The 18,744-nt window shown below is 47.8% G+C and overlaps 1 protein-coding gene across 6 annotated transcripts in view; it reads right to left on the bottom strand.

The window, feature by feature from the left end:
* Positions 1 to 18,744, bottom strand: part of LOC138514142 (uncharacterized) — a 197,729-nt gene that overhangs the window by 25,904 nt on the left and 153,081 nt on the right. For 2 of the 6 annotated variants that reach the window (XM_069629440.1, XM_069629441.1), the window contains exon 3: positions 14,118 to 14,330. The exons of the other annotated variants lie outside the window; for them this stretch is intronic. The gene's annotated coding sequence lies outside the window, so the exon portion shown is untranslated. The remainder of the gene's footprint in view (positions 1 to 14,117; positions 14,331 to 18,744) is intronic. 6 annotated transcript variants of the gene reach the window in all.

The raw sequence follows: 18,744 nt of genomic DNA, 5'->3' as shown, positions 1-18,744 counted from the left end.
ACGATGAACACACAAGGTGCACCAAGTCTAACGAAGTTAACACGTTTGTGGAAAAAACTGAACTAGGGCTACAGGCGCCGTGTGTCCTATTTATAACATCCAGTGCCGTCCCCCTCGACAGAGGCCTTCCAGGGAGATTGAACCGACGCCATCGACGCAGGACACCCTCTGGCGAAAAAGTTTCCGAAGAGCACAGCTGTGGACATTACATGTCAAAGTTGTGGAACACGGAGGACACAATCAATTTGAAGGTTTTTTTACTGAATTTGATAGGTTATCATTAGCGCAACTTAACCTTAAAGTTTTTCACAGGTTTTTACCAGGATACCCTCAATTTGTGTACATGTGCCATACAATATACTGACCCCCCTAGCCCAAAATGATAGCCACAGAGTCCGCAGACTATGCGACTGTCCAGACCTCGGGCCGCATTCACACTGCCCAAAAGCACAGGGGTTATCTTACATTGTTGTAGCGTGCAGCGAACAAACAGAAGACGTTTAAAGGGAAACACATATGTATACTACAAGCAAATATTAAGTAAGTGTACAAACTCTGTACTTATAAAAGCAGAAGTGCAATTACTAACACAAGGTTGCATTCTTAGGGAGCTTAAGATGTCTTATATTACACCTCTGTTGAAGAAAAATACTTTCCAAGGTTCAAACTATTGCCCTATGGCAGGGTTATCCTGGTTGGCCAAGATCCTGGAAAATATTTCTATGATCCAACTACAGGCTCATTTGGAGGAACAGGGTATTCTGGATTTGTATCAATCTGACTTTAGACCGGGTCACGGAACAGAGACAGCATTACTGTCAGTCTGGGATTATATCTTAAAGGCAGCCGATGAGGGTGACATTAGTATGCTAGTTATGTTGGACCCCTCAGCTGCCTTTGATGCAATTGATTTCGAGATACTTACTGCAATGGTTTACCTCTTTTTTAAATGATCGATTCCAACAGGTCAAGTTGGGGACCTTTATTTTGGATTTCATGGCAGTCAAATATGGAGTTCCTCAGGGCTCTTCATTATCACCACTGCTTATTAATATCTACATTCGCCCTCTGCTGGAAATCTTTGCCGAATTTGGATTATTTTACCACTCTTACGGCGACAACACGCAGATTTATGTGCGGCTAACTGAACCCACAGAAGCTATACAGAGAGTGTTGGCATGTGCCAGTAAAATTAAGAGCTGGATGGGAGCTAACAAGCTCCAGCTCAACCCACACAAAACTGAGATCATTTTGTTTGGTTCTAAGAAAAAACTGGCAACAACTGTCACAGGTGCCCTGTCCTAAGCTTTTTGAGGCCCGACATCATTCGCCTCAAAACTAAAAAACCTTGGTTGTACTTGGCCGGCAGACCTAAGCTGTAACTGGCAGACTAATGATACAGTTACACCTGTATACTATCAGCTCAGATTGTTAAAACCGTTACTACCATTGATCTCACCTAAAGATCGTCCCATGATCGTCAGTGGCTTGGTTAATTCAAGGCTCGACTACTGTAACTCATTGCACATGGGTGTTCCGAAGAAACAAATTCAACGGTTACAAATTGCACAGAACTCACCCGTCAGGTTAATTTTCTCCCTGCCACGATGCTCACATGTTTCGCAACCTCGGAGAGATCTCCATTGATTGCCTGTTCAACAAAGGGTGTTCTTTAAAACCCTTTGTTTGGTTTTCAGGTGCATCCAAGGGACAGCCCATGAGAAACCAGGTGTCAAAAATGTCAGCCTATCAACCTGAATGCTGTTTGCATTCCTCTAAGCAACAACTTCTGGTGATCCCACACTCAAACTCTGTTACATGGGGCAATAGACGTTTCTCCCATGCAGGTCCAATAGCGTGGCATGCCCTACCATACGAACTCTGCAATATTAAATCTTTGCAGGAGTTTTGAAAAAAACCTGAAAACTCATCTTTTTATCGAAAACATAATAACTCATGTCGGCTTTTATTCTCTGCTAATTTACCACCTGCACCCAGATGCAATTTTCTTTGCCCGTCTCCTTCACGGATGTGCGCTATATGCATTTACAAATACAAATACATACACATAGGTTGTGCAACATAATGGAATGCACCAAGCACAAAAATGACCTGTGCATCATTACCTCAATGCTTCTTTGCATACACATTCACAAGCGGGTCCAACCTACTAAGAAGAGAACCATACAAAAAATAGTAAGTACACTGTATTTCTTCCTGTAACAGTGGAGTTTGTTGTATATACATTACTAGTAAAAAAGCATTTAAAAAAAATAATAATTTACACAGAAATGGCGAGCACCCTGGAATGGCTAGAAGAACATTTCCCCCATGACGAAATGAGTGACGATAGCAACTCTAATGGTACACAGTACAATTTTTAAAGTAGGAAAAGTAATGCACATTGCTTCACATGTCACTGAAACATGCTTCTTTGTTAACAGTACAATGAATAAAATGGGCCGGAAGCAACAGCAAATGTGCAAGAAGATGGGCACAGATTGACCGAGCGTGCAAATGTAGGAAATTAACTGATAAGCCTGTGTGCAAAAATGGATCAGCTGAACACCAATTTTGCACAGTTGAAAACATTTGTAGAAAGGCATATGATGGACAATATTAAATACCACTGCCCCGCTTGTACCTGTGCCCCTTCCCCCTGTCCCAGCCAACCATCCCCACAAATTTCCTTTAGTAAAAGACACTATGGTGAGACTTCAATCCCTTCCTCCCCTGATGAACAGCCTCTGCAAAACCCCAATTCCCCTATATATGTTTCCATTTTTCTACCCCTTCACTAATTGCGTGTACTTGTGTGTGTTAATACATTTCTGTGTGTTTACTGTTATGGTGCGTCTTTTTTTTTTTCAATCCCTGTTTGGAGTCCGCAGACAGCGCGAATGTCCAGCCTGTCTGTAATCAAAATGGAGGTACCCAGGAACAGCACGTCTGTCTGGACATGTCCGCAAAATCATGACACACCTTTATATGGTTCGGCGATCCCCACCCCTGTCCTACGGACACTTAGGCGCATGCGCACATCGCATCCCACGCGGACACTGTTTGTACCCCCGGATACTTAAAACGTGCTTTTTGGAACAATCCAAGGTGTTTGAAGCAGAAACTTCACCTTGCCCTGGTCGATCGAGACATTTTGCAACTTTTTTAGACCAATCTGAGACTCGAAGTGTCTGCAGAGCCCTCAACTGTCTGCGGAGCACTCCCCTTCACCCTTAGAATTGGCCACAGCCCACTGCTACTCATCATTGCGTTTTTGGCTGACCAAGCCAGAGCACTGCTACAGATTGCTGGTTTGCTAGATAATTGTCATGATCTCTGCTTCCAAAAGGTCAGGGTTTTCCCAACTCCCTTGGAAGCAGATCCATAACCCAGGTTCCGAGTGCCAACCAGTCCCAAATGGGACCTTTTGGACCCAGTCCTGGCGCCAGTGGCACCAGGCTCATAAATATGCCCAGTCCCAGCGCTGGAAGCGCCGGGCTCATAATGCTTGGGTGGACTTACCTGCAGCAGACCATGCTGCTTACTTGCCTGCCAGTTGAGCCTCTGATCCTCTTCTGTTTGGAACTACTTTTCCTGTTGGGTGGGGCAGGAGCCACTCCCTAGGTTCAGAACACTGGAACTCTTCTGGAAAGCAGGAACTCTTTTCTTACCTAGGCGTGGCTGTGGAAGGAGACACCTAAGCACTACAGGAGGCTATTTAAACCACACCCGATGGATGAATCTTGCTTTGCGTTATTCTGCATCCTCTGCAGCAGAACGCTCATCGTGTCTTCTGCATCTGATCCTGGGCCTAAGGAAAAAGGCTTACCATTCTGAATCCAGTCTTCAGCAACACCTATAAAGACAAGAAAGAACAGGTTAGCATTACGGTCTTCAGTGACAGCGCTTCACTTACCTGGTCCATCGGCTGTCACCAACGCCTCGCGCTGCATTCCGGCATCTGAAAGACAAAAGCTTACCAACTCTTTGCACGCTCCGGAGGCCTTCGGCGCTGCATCCCGCATCTGAAAGACAAAACAAGGTGCGTTTAAAGACATTGGGGAACTTTAATACTCACGTGCCATTACTCCTTTCCACATCTAACCCAGTGGGTATTCCGGCACCCTGCAGCCGCTCCGAACTTGTACCTGCAAAATAAAAAGACAGTTAGAGCGCATCGTGAAGCAGGCAACAAGCGCTTACTTACGTGCTTCCAGGCGCTTCTATTCATCACACGGGCTCCATCTTCAACTCACTTCAGCCCGTCATCCGCCATCGCCGGAACCCTGCAAAACAAGAGACATCATTACTAAAGACTTTTAAAGACATTAGAATTACTCGAAACTTACCGTTCGTGCAGTAAACGACGGACAGCAGTCCTCTGAAGTCAAGAGGCCTGCTCCCCTTATCCAGTGAAGAAACTGGTTACAGCACCCTGCCCCGAGGCAGATGGAGAGCACGGCGTTCACTTACCTAAGGTGAGAGCGTTAACCTTTGGGGTTCTACAGGAGAAGAGAAAGGGAAGAAGAGAGAGACATTCAATAACCCAGTTCATTAATCCCATATTTTCTATCTGCAGACATCTTACCCTTCGAGTCAGACATACAGTGCACAGAGGTCCAGCCCAAAGAGCCAGCCGTGTGTTACACATCACCTTTGAAGATACGGTATACGCCCAGTCAAGACCGGCGCCTCTACGGGAATCAGGTGAGCGTTACAGAACGCAAAGCCTACCGCAAAACTCCCGTCCAGGCGCTATGGAAACCTCGGATACCGACCAGCTAGCCCAGTTACTTGGGGAATTAAGGGCAGAAGTGCATGCAGCCCGTCAGGAAACGAACGCTCTAAGAAGGGAACTGATTATTTCCAAGGAGCGAACAGATCTCGCTAGACAATTGCTACAGTCACAAGCCGGACAGACCCCGTTACCCGCATCTGGGGGAAATCTTCCTTCTACATCCTCTATGAATCCAGTGCAGATCAACCTACCTGGGAATGTACCTCTGGCTCCGCCCGAACGATTTTCTGGTGACCCAAAGAGGTTTGCAGTATTTATCAATCAGTGCCGGTTGCATTTCTTATGCCGGCCAGCAGCCTTTCCAACTGATCAAGCTAAAGTAGCTTTCGTGCTTTCGTACCTTAGTGGCAATGCGGCAGACTGGTCGATCCCTCTAGTAAATCAAGATGATCCGGTCCTCCATGATTTTCAAGCTTTTCAGCTCAGTATGGAAAAACTGTTCGCAAGACATTCACAGGGGCAGGCCTTGGACAATGAGCTTCTTTCGTTGCAACAAGGTAATCAAGACCTTTTGGCTTATATTGCGTCTTTCAACAGACTGATAGTGGAAACTCAATGGCCTGAGGACAAAAGGATTATGCTGTTTTATAGAGGTCTACGTGGAGAGCTCAAAGATGTGTTAGCCCAAGTAGTGAATCCCCCACAAGATTGTTCGGACTATATAGACTTAGTCGTTCAAATAGATCACAGACTGCAGAAGAGGAAGGCCGATCGTTCCAAGTTTGATGCTCGAGTATTTTCCAAACCGCCAACTCCTTCCAAAGGAGTAGACTCCGGGGAACCCATGCAAATAGGGGGCCTGAAAGGTCCTCTAACACAAAAGGAGCGGGAAAGGAGAAAACAGTTGCAATTATGCCTATATTGCGGAAACTCAGGGCACTTTCTTCGAGACTGTCCGGTGAAACCTGCCAAGAAGGCAGTAGGAGCTGCAGTTACCAAAGTTACAAACTCTGAGCAGGGAAACGACCTCGCCCGACAAGAATAGAGGTCCTCTTGCCGAGCGTGAAAACCAGTTCCGTGACCTCGCATTTCGTGATACCTATGGTCCTCATTAGCCCTGATAATCCGGATCGATTACATGCAATTGAAGCTTACGTCGACAGCGGTGCCATCGGCAATTATGTGGATCATGAAATGGTTTTGAGGATGAATCTAACTCTTTGTCTCAAGGCTGTAAAGGACGTCATTACTACGGTGGATGGAACGGAGATAGCCTCCGGACCAGTAACGCATACCACTCAAGAAGTGACGCTAGTAAGTCAAGATGGACACCATGAGAAGATCGTGTTCGATGTGATCAAGGCTCCTCAGTTTCAGATTATTCTAGGAATACCTTGGTTAGAGAAACACAATCCTCTGATCGATTGGCGAGCAAGAACGGTCCAGTTTCCAGAATGTGTCTCTACTTGTCACCCTCCACCTGGTGTTGCACTGGCAGCAATTTCTTCAGAGACTCCCCAGTTACCTCCCGAATACCTAGAATACCAAGATGTTTTCCGGAAGGATCAGGCTAACTCTCTACCTCCTCATAGGTCTTAGGACTGCCAGATAGACCTGATACCTGGATCTACTCCTCCTTGTAGTAGAATTTATGCCCTCACCGAGCCTGAGAACCTTCACCTTCGACAATACCTGGATCAATACCTGGCAAATGGGTTTATTCGTCCTTCCAAGTCCCCTGCTTCTTCAGCTTTGTTCTTCGTTCCAAAAAAGGAAGGAGACCTTAGAACTTGTATAGATTATCGCTCCCTGAACCAGATCACCGTCAAGAATAGATATCCGTTACCTTTGATCCCTGAACTCCTGGACCAAGTCAGAAAAGCATGCATATATACAAAGCTGGATCTTAGAGGAGCCTACCACTTGGTACGAGTAAAACAGGGCGATGAATGGAAGATGGCCTTCCGCACCAAATATGGGCTATTTGAATATCAGGTCATGCCCTTCGGACTTTGCAATGCCCCGGCCGCCTTTCAATATTTTATGAACGATGTCCTCAGAGAGCTCATAGATGTGTGTGTTGTTGTTTACATTGACGACATCCTCGTTTATTCTTCATCGGAATCTGAACATCGGAAACACGTGAAAATGGTCCTCGAAAGATTGCGTCAACACAAACTTTTCGCTAAATTGGAAAAATGTGTTTTCAACGTGACTGAAGTTGAATTCTTGGGATTCATATTATCACCTAGCGGAGTGCGTATGGATTCAAAGAAGGTCGATGCAGTTCTCAAATGGCCATCACCATCCTCCGTAAAAGGTGTGCAAAGCATGTTAGGCTTCGCTAACTTTTACCGCAGGTTTATCCCCGAATTTTCTCGAATAGTCCAGCCCATCACTGCCTTGTTAAAGAAAAACAAACGTTTTGAATGGTCTACCGAGGCGGAACAAGCTTTCCAGGATTTGAAGACTAAATTTATCTCTGCACCAATCTTAAAACACCCTCGCCCCGAACTCCCCTACATCGTGGAAACTGATGCTTCAAGCCTTGCCATGGGGGCAGTTCTATCACAAAAGGACCCGGTAACCAATCAGTTGCATCCCGTGGCATTTTGGTCCCGCAAATTCTCGCCTCCTGAAATCAATTACACGATTACTGACAAGGAACTTCTGGCTATCAAGTCTGCCTTTAAGGCTTGGCGGCATTATCTGCTGGGGGCCCGACACACCGTTACTGTGATTACGGATCACCGAAACCTGCAATATTTGAAAACCGCAAAAGCCCAATCCTCTAGACAACTCCGTTGGGCATTATTCTTTGCCGAGTTTGACTTCATAATTACCTATCGACCTGGTACAAAAAACGGTAAAGCTGATGCCCTTTCTCGGATGGGAGTGGAAGAACACTTGATCAACCCTAAACCTGTACCAATCATTCCCGAACAAAGAATTCTGGGTGTAATCGCCACACAATCCATAGAGGAAGTTAAGGATCAAGCCAGGCTACTTGTAACTCCAGCAGACATACAGAATTGGCATCTGCAGGGAAAGGACTTTGCAGTAAAGGACAACTTATTGTATTTCCAAGAACGATTATACCTGCCCAGCACAGATTTACAGAAAAAAGTAATCTCTTGTTATCACGATTCTTTAATGGAAGGACATCCCGGTATGGCCAAGACCTCAGAAAAGATCAATCGCTACTTCTGGTGGCCGTCTTGGAAAAAAGATATCAGAGACTTTATAATGTCCTGTGGAGTATGCGCCCAAAACAAGAGTCAAAAGGAAAGACCAGCAGGCCTCTTACGCCCTATTGACATCCCACCACGCCCTTGGCATACGCTTTCTATGGACTTCATCACCGATCTACCTCCATGCTCCGGATACAATACGATTCTAGTAATCGTGGACTTATTCTCCAAGATGGTGCATTTCATTCCGCTCAAAGGCTTGCCAACAGCAGCAACTCTGGCCCGAGAATTTCTCGAAAACATCGTCCGACTGCACGGTTTTCCTTCGGTTCTAATTTCGGATCGAGGTAGTCAATTTATTTCTCATTTTTGGCGAAGTTGCTGTCAGTCGGCTCAAATTGATGTGAGACTATCGACCAGTCACCACCCTCAGACCGACGGACAAACCGAGAGGACCAATCAAACTCTGGAACAGTATTTACGCTGCATGCTGCAACAAACTGAAAAAACTTGGAAAGACATCCTTTGGATAGCCGAATATGCCTACAATAACTCTGTCCATTCGGGAACTGGGAAAACCCCGTTTTTTCTTTTATACGGCAGTCACCCTCGAACCTCGGAGTTGGATCCCCTCCAAGATCTTGAAACACCAGCAGTAGACTACCTGCATTCTACAATCACCCAAGCCTTTAAGGAAGCTGTTTCTCACCTTCAAAGGGCTAAAGAACAATACAAGAAAGGAGCAGATCAACATCGGAAGGAAGCCCCTCAATATCAAGTAGGGGATCAAGTCTGGTTATCCACCAAATATCTACCTCTAAAAGGGCCACGCACATTCAACCCAAGATACCTTGGTCCCTATTCCATCACTACCATAGTAAACCCAGTAGCGGTCAAGTTGGACTTGCCCCCGCACATGAAGATACATCCGGTCTTCCACGTCTCTCTATTAAAACCCGTGCAACCTCAAACCCGACTAACTAAATCTCCAAAACCCATCCTAGTTGATGGAGAACTCGAGTTTGAAGTCAAAAGCATTCTGGACTCCAAGATCTCCAAATCTAAACTATTTTACCTAATTGACTGGAAAGGCTACGGCCCCCAAGAGAGATCCTGGGAACCTGCTGAATATGTCCACGCTCCTCGCCTAATCAAAAGATTTCACCGAACATTTCCTGACAAGCCAAAACCCCCGGAGAAGCCCGGTTTGGGAGGGGCCTTGAGGGGGGGTACTGTCATGATCTCTGCTTCCAAAAGGTCAGGGTTTTCCCAACTCCCTTGGAAGCAGATCCATAACCCAGGTTCCGAGTGCCAACCAGTCCCAATTGGGACCTTTTGGACCCAGTCCTGGCGCCAGTGGCACCAGGCTCATAAATATGCCCAGTCCCAGCGCTGGAAGCGCCGGGCTCATAATGCTTGGGTGGACTTACCTGCAGCAGACCATGCTGCTTACTTGCCTGCCAGTTGAGCCTCTGATCCTCTTCTGTTTGGAACTACTTTTCCTGTTGGGTGGGGCAGGAGCCACTCCCTAGGTTCAGAACACTGGAACTCTTCTGGAAAGCAGGAACTCTTTTCTTACCTAGGCGTGGCTGTGGAAGGAGACGCCTAAGCACTACAGGAGGCTATATAAACCGCACCCGATGGATGAATCTTGCTTTGCGTTATTCTGCATCCTCTGCAGCAGAACGCTCATCGTGTCTTCTGCATCTGATCCTGGGCCTAAGGAAAAAGGCTTACCATCCTGAATCCAGTCTTCAGCAACACCTATAAAGACAAGAAAGAACAGGTTAGCATTACGGTCTTCAGTGACAGCGCTTCACTTACCTGGTCCATCGGCTGTCACCAACGCCTCGCGCTGCATTCCGGCATCTGAAAGACAAAAGCTTACCAACTCTTCGCACGCTCCGGAGGCCTTCGGCGCTGCATCCCGAATCTGAAAGACAAAACAAGGTGCGTTTAAAGACATTGGGGAACTTTAATACTCACGTGCCATTATTCCTTTCCACATCTAACCCAGTGGGTATTCCGGCACCCTGCAGCCGCTCCGAACTTGTACCTGCAAAATAAAAAGACAGTTAGAGCGCATCGTGAAGCAGGCAACAAGCGCTTACTTACGTGCTTCCAGGCGCTTCTATTCATCACACGGGCTCCATCTTCAACTCACTTCAGCCCGTCATCCGCCATCGCCGGAACCCTGCAAAACAAGAGACATCATTACTAAAGACTTTTAAAGACATTAGAATTACTCGAAACTTACCGTTCGTGCAGTAAACGACGGACAGCAGTCCTCTGAAGACAAGAGGCCTGCTCCCCTTATCCAGTGAAGAAACTGGTTACAGCACCCTGCCCCGAGGCAGATGGAGAGCACGGCGTTCACTTACCTAAGGTGAGAGCGTTAACCTTTGGGGTTCTACAGGAGAAGAGAAAGGGAAGAAGAGAGAGACATTCAATAACCCAGTTCATTAATCCCATATTTTCTATCTGCAGACATCTTACCCTTCGAGTCAGACATACAGTGCACAGAGGTCCAGCCCAAAGAGCCAGCCGTGTGTTACACATCACCTTTGAAGATACGGTATACGCCCAGTCAAGACCGGCGCCTCTACGGGAATCAGGTGAGCGTTACAATAATGGCATCCATTGCTGCTGCTCCTGCTTCCTCTGCCTCAGCAGCACCAGCATCACCACCACCTCCTGGAGGGCCTGGAGAGGGGAACAGGCGTGGTGATGCATTAGGGGGGGGGAGAATCAAGAAGAGGATGAGGCAGTGGAAGTCCCTACCACCAGCTGCCAGCGTGAGTCTTGGGTGTGGAGGCTCTTCACCACCGCTGGAGGGTACCCAAAGCGCGTGCAGCCAAGGTTTGCTACACCGAGTGTACTCAGTCGCAGCAAGCATGGGCTGTACAGCTACGGAACCACCACCATGCGGCGACACCCGAGGTCAAACCATAAGGCAGCAGTTCGGAGGGTCATCCCCCTTCGAAGGCGGTAGTAGGTTGAGTTCCTCTATCACATCCTCCACATCTGCTCCCATCACCACAAGAGACTCCTGTGGGGCAGCGGATCCCTGACCAAGCCTCACAGGCCATGCACAACGCACTGCACCCTTGCATTTGAAGGGTCACTGTAGTATGTACTGAGAGGCAGTGCTCTGCAGGGGGGAACAATTTCAAAGTTCTTCCGAGGTTACGGTCCAGGAGCATGAGAAAGAGGGCCCCCTAACTAAGTGAGGCCCACCCAATATCTTAATCACTCCACCTGCCCCTTCGTCCCTGTGGTTGGTGCTCCTTCCCTCCCCTCCCCAGCGTGTCATGTCTAAAAAAAGAAAAAGCCCAACAAATGTACAAAACACAAAAATAAAAACAACGGCTCTTTTCAGAGCCACCTTTCACAGTTCAAAAATAGAAGTGCCAAAGAAATAGTGCAGGCCCCTGCACAGCCTGCGAAGTATGCAGACAGCCCGGTAGTCCGTGGACATCCAAGAAACTTAGGTGGGGGCACCATCTAAACCATTGCACTCTATTGCGGGAGAAAGTGGTGGCTCAGGTTTTTTTCACAGTTTAGAGAAAAATTAGGCTAAACATAACAGTAAAATGCTTGCTTTAGTTGCAAAAACAGGTGCAAAGTATTTTTGAATGTTACGTATTCAAAGTATTTTTGAATGTTACTATTGCCAGCATCGGTAAGATGAAAAAGTATTGGTGCTACGAAATTAAATGTTTTCAATGTGGAAGGACGGCATGCCAACATCCCTCAAAAATGCACAAACAGCCTTATTCACATTGCACCTCGCTTTCTCGATTTGCGGACTAAACGAAGTGGAGCGCAGCCACATCTGTCTCTGGGCAATGTGAGAAACAATTACTCAGGAGTTTGGAAACATGTCCAGGACATTTCAAAATGCCTCCTTATCGCTAACTGCAGTAACATGCCCTAAACTGTTTGCTCTACAATGAACAATAATAATGGTGCATCACCAAAGTGACACAAAGTGGAAGCAAGTCCCGCCACTTCATGCCGCACACACTGTACCACTGCACACCAACATGTTCAAATCCAAGATGTGCCGCCACTCCACAGTGCTCTGCATACACCTGCAACCAGTGTATTCACGAGTCCCCCAAAATCCACACACTCTGCCTCCTGAAAGACACAGCCATAGCCATAGCCATCTGCACTCCTCTCAGCATACAGACCTTCTCCCACTGTCTACCCTTGTATACCACACGCAGGAAACCTTATTGGCCAATCCCTTGGCCTCCACAGTCCCATTTCCATGCCTGCATCCTCAAAAGCCCTGGATGTGGCATGTGCGATCAGTGGATTAGCACGGTGACAACGGACATATCATCCAATTCAAGGGGGCGGGGACAGAAATGTAACCCAGGGTAGGAGATTTTCTCTTTAGTGGTAGTTCTGAAAAGAGCCTTTTTTTAAGGTGCTTGTAAACAAACACCTTTTGTTTTGTATTTTATTTTGGCCTTTTCTCTTCTTTTCTTCTTACAGTTTTACATGAACCTCTTCAAAGCATCCCTTAGATTTTAACAGAAAATGGCATTTCCAATGATGGACAAAGAAATGCCATCTGCAGTAAAAAAAAAGTTCACACTAAGAGAATTAATATTCTCATTGCAGAAAGAGAACATCCCAGTACTACACAAAAATGCAGACATGCCTCTGTTTACAAGACCCCTTCCAGCATCTTGGTGAGGACAGAGGACATTGGGGTTGTTCCATACTGCTCTAGGTGGTGTGTGTGAGAAAATAACCTTTGCACTGGGAAAAACCAGCATCAGTGCCTTCACCAAGTCCTTCAGTGCACTGAGCAAACTTGGAGCACTGACATAACCCAAATGCAGTGCTCCACAATGCACCACTACAACATCAGGAGTACTGCAAGTTGGCCATCTCTCTGCAAAGTGCAAGCACTCCTTGCGAATTGCGGCCAGGTACACCGCACCACAAAGCATCCACTTCCTGAAATCCAAACTTCGCAGAAATGCCTCTTCCCTCTGCAGATCACTTCCAAAGAAATCCCCCACCATCAACACACTGACTCACTGCATCTCTGCCATCTTCACTACACACAGCAATGAAAACATGTATTGCCCCCTCTTCCTATAAAGCACAACCTCAACATCCGATTGGCTAATCCCTGCAGTCCCATTTCCATGCCAGGCATGCCGAGAAGACCACCTCTTTTTTGTATCTCCTCTTATAGTAATCTTTCGGCAAGATTGGAGCGTCTCACTACTCAAGCAGGAATATAGATATTCTGCACACACTGGCACGGATTTCGCAGGTAGGGTTACACCATGCCCATATTTCCCTTTGAGGCTCTTTGCCCTCTGCTATCTCTAGTTTACAGCATCTATTATCTGTATTCACAGATATACCAATATACATTAACCGCTCCATGGGACTCCTCCATACATATGAGACCACCTACGCTTTCGATCTAACCTCGTTGATCATGGCACAGCCTTCATAGCAAGGTGAGTGTTCTAATACCGCCAAGATGTGAGGGACATTATTCATCCCCCCACATTTTCTTGTTCTGTGTAAACCATGGGTCATTTTCCTATGGTTGTATTTTTAGCGTTTTGAGAGACATACTTTATATATGCACTTCTGCCCAACAGGGAATAGGACGCATCTAGCCCCGACTGCCATTACTCCAGTTTGCCCTCGCCCTCTACATAAACCGGGAAAGGTAATTATTAACCTATTGCAGGGTATCACTCGAGAGAAGAGTCCTGAGGATTTATAACTCATACTAGTTTGTTTGGTCTGACAGGAGAAGGAACCCAAAAAACCTGCACCCCAAACTATAGCACAATTATAATGTCTGCGGTGTGTGGCACAGTGTGTCTAGTGGAGGACAGAGCACAGACCTCTGTTCATTTTGCTCTGTGATTCCTGCGTGATTCCTGTGAGAAGTCCTTCTACTATTGCTACCGCTGGAGCGGAACTTTCCGACCTTCTACTTAAGCACAGCGCATGCGCGGAGCGCGGCGCGGTGTGTGTGGCACAGTGTGTCTAGTGTCCGGAGACCAGAGACCGGACCGGAGGTGAGACGAGCCTAGTGAGTCCCCCCCTTTCTCCCTTCTCCCCTTGCCCCCATCCCCTTCCCCTCCGTCCCTCCCCCCCCCTTCCCCAACAAGCCAGCTCGGTCAAGAAACACCTACCGGTTCGCACAAGACCATCTATCATCGCCGACGAACTACGATCCCACGCCAGTCCCGCACGCGGACACCTCACTCCTGCTTTTTTTTTTCCACCGCTTCCTTCCGCGTGGCAAGCACGGACTAATGGCGCCGCTGTCACCCACCGAAGCGGACTCAGGCCGTTGGATGCGTAGTGACAAAACGCAGATCGAGCACGGCGTCCGGAAACCAAGCCTGCAAATCAAAAGTACAGCATCAGAAGCCACCATGAGCGAGCCTGACGCAGCGCGAGGCGGGCTGAGCCCGACCCCCCCGCCCTGGCCCCAGAAGAACAGAGCAAGAAAAATGCGGCCCCCTGCGCACACCTCTCTCGCCCAAAGCGCGCAGAGCACCACAGAACAAACAGCTTTGAACGCCCCTCGTACGATAACCCACCTAGGAATGGAAGGACACAACCTGAAAAATAAAGCAGCCGCGAACACCAGAAGTCTAGAAGGGATAGCCCCTTCCATCGCCGCACCACAAACTCCCCGCCGGCATACCGACTCGGCGAGTGACACCGTGCCAGAAGCTGTCGGAGGACGGCCTCGGCAGGGGTCTGCATGGCGGGGAGTGCTTATTGTGGAAGGGGACACCGAACAGTGCCAGCCCCAGCGTTACCCTCTACCCACGGCGCCTGGCAACCACCTGGCGGTTATGGATAATCGATGTGGCAATGGCGGACAACCTTCGACCTGGTCGGGACATGGCCAGGCAATGGCCACAGTACACAACAGCGCCAGTACCTCGAACAATCAGGCAACAGACTTCAAAAAACTGGCCGCATCAACCACGCTCAGCCCTACTGAATCCTGGGCATCAGACAACGAAGACAGGGTGGAATCCCCAGCCAGGGGAAACATTGACGACTCAGTATTCGAAGTGGCAGAGGGAGCGAACGCATTCCATCAAGCCCCTCCCTCTGAAAAAACAGAGACCCGATTTCAAACAGAAGAGGTACAACAAAAAAGGGTTGAACGTCCACAAGAGGCTCAAGCAAAGAGCTCGGAGGGCATAGACCCCATTGGACCGTTTGTAAACCACGAGGCCATCTCGCCATCTGGCTAGTCCACATCACAAGATGAAGAACTCAACAAAACTAACTGCTACCAGGCCCAAAATCTTCAAAAAAACCATGAAGGCCAGGACCAAAGCTAAGACAATGGCCGACAAACCACAAAAAAAGAAAGGCAGGAAAGTAGGCCCAAAAACACTAGGAGGTACTAAGGGGCTATCAACACCTCTACTCTCGGCCTCCCTGAGGGACTACTTCATAAAACACAAGAGAAAATTGTGCGCAGACCAAGAGATGTCGGACGCCGAAATACTGGAGGCAATTCAGGATCCATCCCCACTGAGCAAAGCCCGAAAAATCGACCAGAACCAGGAGAAACCAACATCAAGAATCAAATGGCATGCCCCTAGTACATCCAGCATGAACCAGGACACAGAAGCAGGAAGGGTAAAGCCCCCCCTACGCAACGATCGCACAAGATCCTACACTAACAGCAGAAAACGCAAAGCAAGCGAGCGCCCCGAAGATAAGTGAAAGGCCTACCACTGAAACAACGAGTGTGGAGCCCCACCAGCCAGGTGAATTAAACGTAACACCAACACAACAAGACACGACAGAGTCTCAGAATGTCTCCAGGTAAAGTAACCCGATCATAGAGATCGAAAAAGACCCACCAGCTCAACCTCAAGCCCAGGTCCCAGCGGCCTCCGACAGCCAAGAGGTTCGGGACAGACCAAAACTCATCATCAGGCAGTCTCAGGTCGAAGAGCCCTACGCATGGACCAGGCCATACATCCAGGCTAACAGTAACAGAACATGGGCTGAAACTTCAGCCAACATCCAAGACACAACTGCAGGAGCTGAAAAAAGACATTCCGAGAGATTTCCTCAGCATCAAAATGAAAGAGGAGCTCATACGCCAATCAGAAACAGTAGAAAGTGATTTCTCTGGAGTCTCTGACAAAGAAACACCATCATCAAAAAAAAAAATACAGACCTCTTATCGATCATGTCGGCCCTCACAATAGCTCTAAATCCCTTTAGAAAGCTCTACGAGTCGATCCATGAGGCCCTAAAGGACAACACATCTATGATCGCCTCACTCAAGGACAAACTGACTTTCATAGAATGGTACGTAACAGCCGTCGAACGGAATTCAAACAACATGCAAACGAGCCTCGAAAGACAAATTAACGAAATTTGGGAGCGAACTGTCAAACAGGGAACCTCAAACTCGGCACACAAGTTCACCGATCTCTCGAAGTACCCAGACAGAAGACGCATTAAAAAAGAAAGAAGGGGCTCCAATCTTCATGAAAGGACTAAGTCGCCAGTAGCACGACCTGGCTCTAGACGAGTTCCTATAACCAAAACCGCTGCTAAACACTTAACGGACGGCCCGCTATTGTACGTCCCACCCAAGAGTCCATCTGACGCCCTAGTGAGAGCGGCTGCCAGTACCTCAATAGGGCGGGTAGGCTCCTCAGATGATAGACCAGCCAGAACCACCGATAACAAGGAACATAGCCGTGTGAACATGGCTAGTAACCAGCAATGGCAAGACCAGCCGGAAGCCACACAAGGGTCCCCCATCTCGAGCCCTGCCTTAGACTCACCAAACTTTTCCGACCACTCGGACTGTGTTGAAGTGACCTCCTCAACTGCCACACAGCAAACTGAAGAACTGAAGCAGACACTGACAGGTGCCCGGAAACAAGTGGGGCAGCCTTTGCTCACAGAGGAATCCAACAAAGGAAAGGGCCTGACAAGTAGATCTGAACGACCCCGCTCGAGCACACCCAGCACTGTCCTAGTGGCCATAAAATCCCTAAAGAAAGCAGAACAGAATCCAGTGCAGAAAAGAGGCAGAACGGTGCTCAGGGCAGACCCGCAAACACGATCTAAGAAAGCATCGAAGAAACTCCTACAAGGAAGATGGCAGACCAACAAAACCCACAGCCAAAAATGAGCTAAAACTCGCTGGAACGTCACTATTCAAACTGGAGCAAATCTCTTCTAAAGACAGCTACATGGTTCTGAATAGAAGATCAGTTCTAAAAATAACCGCGAAAATTGATAAGCTACGCCATCTCTCAACAAACGACCTGGTCCTGGTGGAACCTTATCATAGAGACCACAGAGCCAAAGCATACTTGCACATAAGATCAAAGGCCCTAAAAGACTGGCCCCTCGAAGCATCCAAAGATCTACATCGCCTGGGCATGAAACTAGAAAAACTACAGAGCGTGGGAAAGGAGCAAGAAGACGCGGAAAGATCAGAAAGGAAGGCTCCACCAAAATCGGACGACGACGCAAGAACTGAAACTGCTACAAAAGAAAACAGAAGAGGAGAGGCCTCGCCTGGACGAGAAAGGGAAGTAAGGGGGAAAGCGTCAGACTACCCCCCAAAGTGGTCTAGGAAAAACAACACAACACCAAGCAAGCCAAGACGGCGAGAGGAAAGTCCACGGAGCTACCGCGCAAAGAGGGAACAGACAACATACCTAAGCCAGCTCAAACCCCATTCACATCAACCAAACCATGGAAATGGATCTCAGACACCTTCGATCGTAAGAAGGACTAGCAGTCAACCCATGACGCCGTCGCCAACAAGACACACACAACGATCTCTGACCAACTCAAGAAAAAGACCGTATTACAGATGGCGTCATGGAACACAAGAGGATACCTTCACCTAACCAAACCCAGCGACATAAACTTGAATCATTTCGATGTAATCTGCTTGCAAGAAACATGGCTAATGGAAAAACCAACGCTCGAGGGATTCACAATCGAAGTCTCTCCAGCTCAGAGGTCCATGTTGGGAAGACCCTCAGCGAGACTAATAACCGCAGTGCGACTAGGATCAGGAATCGTACCGAAGAGCAAAATCCGTGAGGAGTACGGTACGTTAGCAACCCTAACGAGATGGCATCATCAAGATCAGGAGAAAAATTGTCGGACTAGTTCCGATCTCGCCATAATAAATCTTTACTGGAACCCAGAAAGAACATCAACGAAAGAATTCTGTGAACAAGTAGCTAACACCGTCGACGAAATCAGAGTTAACCACAACATCCCCAACATAATCATATGTGGGGATCTGAATGCAAAATGTGGATCACACTCGGCAGGCAACGCAATCCCCCTGGGCCTGAGGAAAACCGATGAGAGGCCAAGCATGGCTGACCCTGATGAAGTCTAGACAATTCCACAACGTCTCAACACTACAAGAAGGAGACGTGCACATTCCAACATGGGAAAGAGCGCCTGCAGCCGCCAACCTAGACTACATCTTCATCACAGAAGGTCTTATTCCATACTTCGCGGACTTCAAAGTACAAAGAACTAGAGAAAGCGACCACAACCTCTTACTTCGGTCATGGGGACGAGAAGTCAAAGCTCGACTATCCTATCCCTTCGAAATCGGCGTCAACAAGCAACAAAATCGAATTCGTCTGACATCCGGAAACAAACGCATTGGAGTCAAAACTACGCAGAAATCATGCCAATACAAACAGTGGCAGAGAAGGCCCTCGGCCAGAATACGTGTCCCTATCGGTGCCTCACAAAGTGGGTTTTGGGGGGAAGAAG

Source organism: Ambystoma mexicanum, chromosome 12 (assembly GCF_040938575.1).
Source record: "Ambystoma mexicanum isolate Mex_15411 chromosome 12, UKY_AmexF1_1, whole genome shotgun sequence".
NCBI lineage: Eukaryota > Metazoa > Chordata > Amphibia > Caudata > Ambystomatidae > Ambystoma > Ambystoma mexicanum.
The sequence above is the reverse complement of the archived record's forward strand: the minus strand, read 5'-3'. Positions and strand labels throughout refer to the sequence as shown.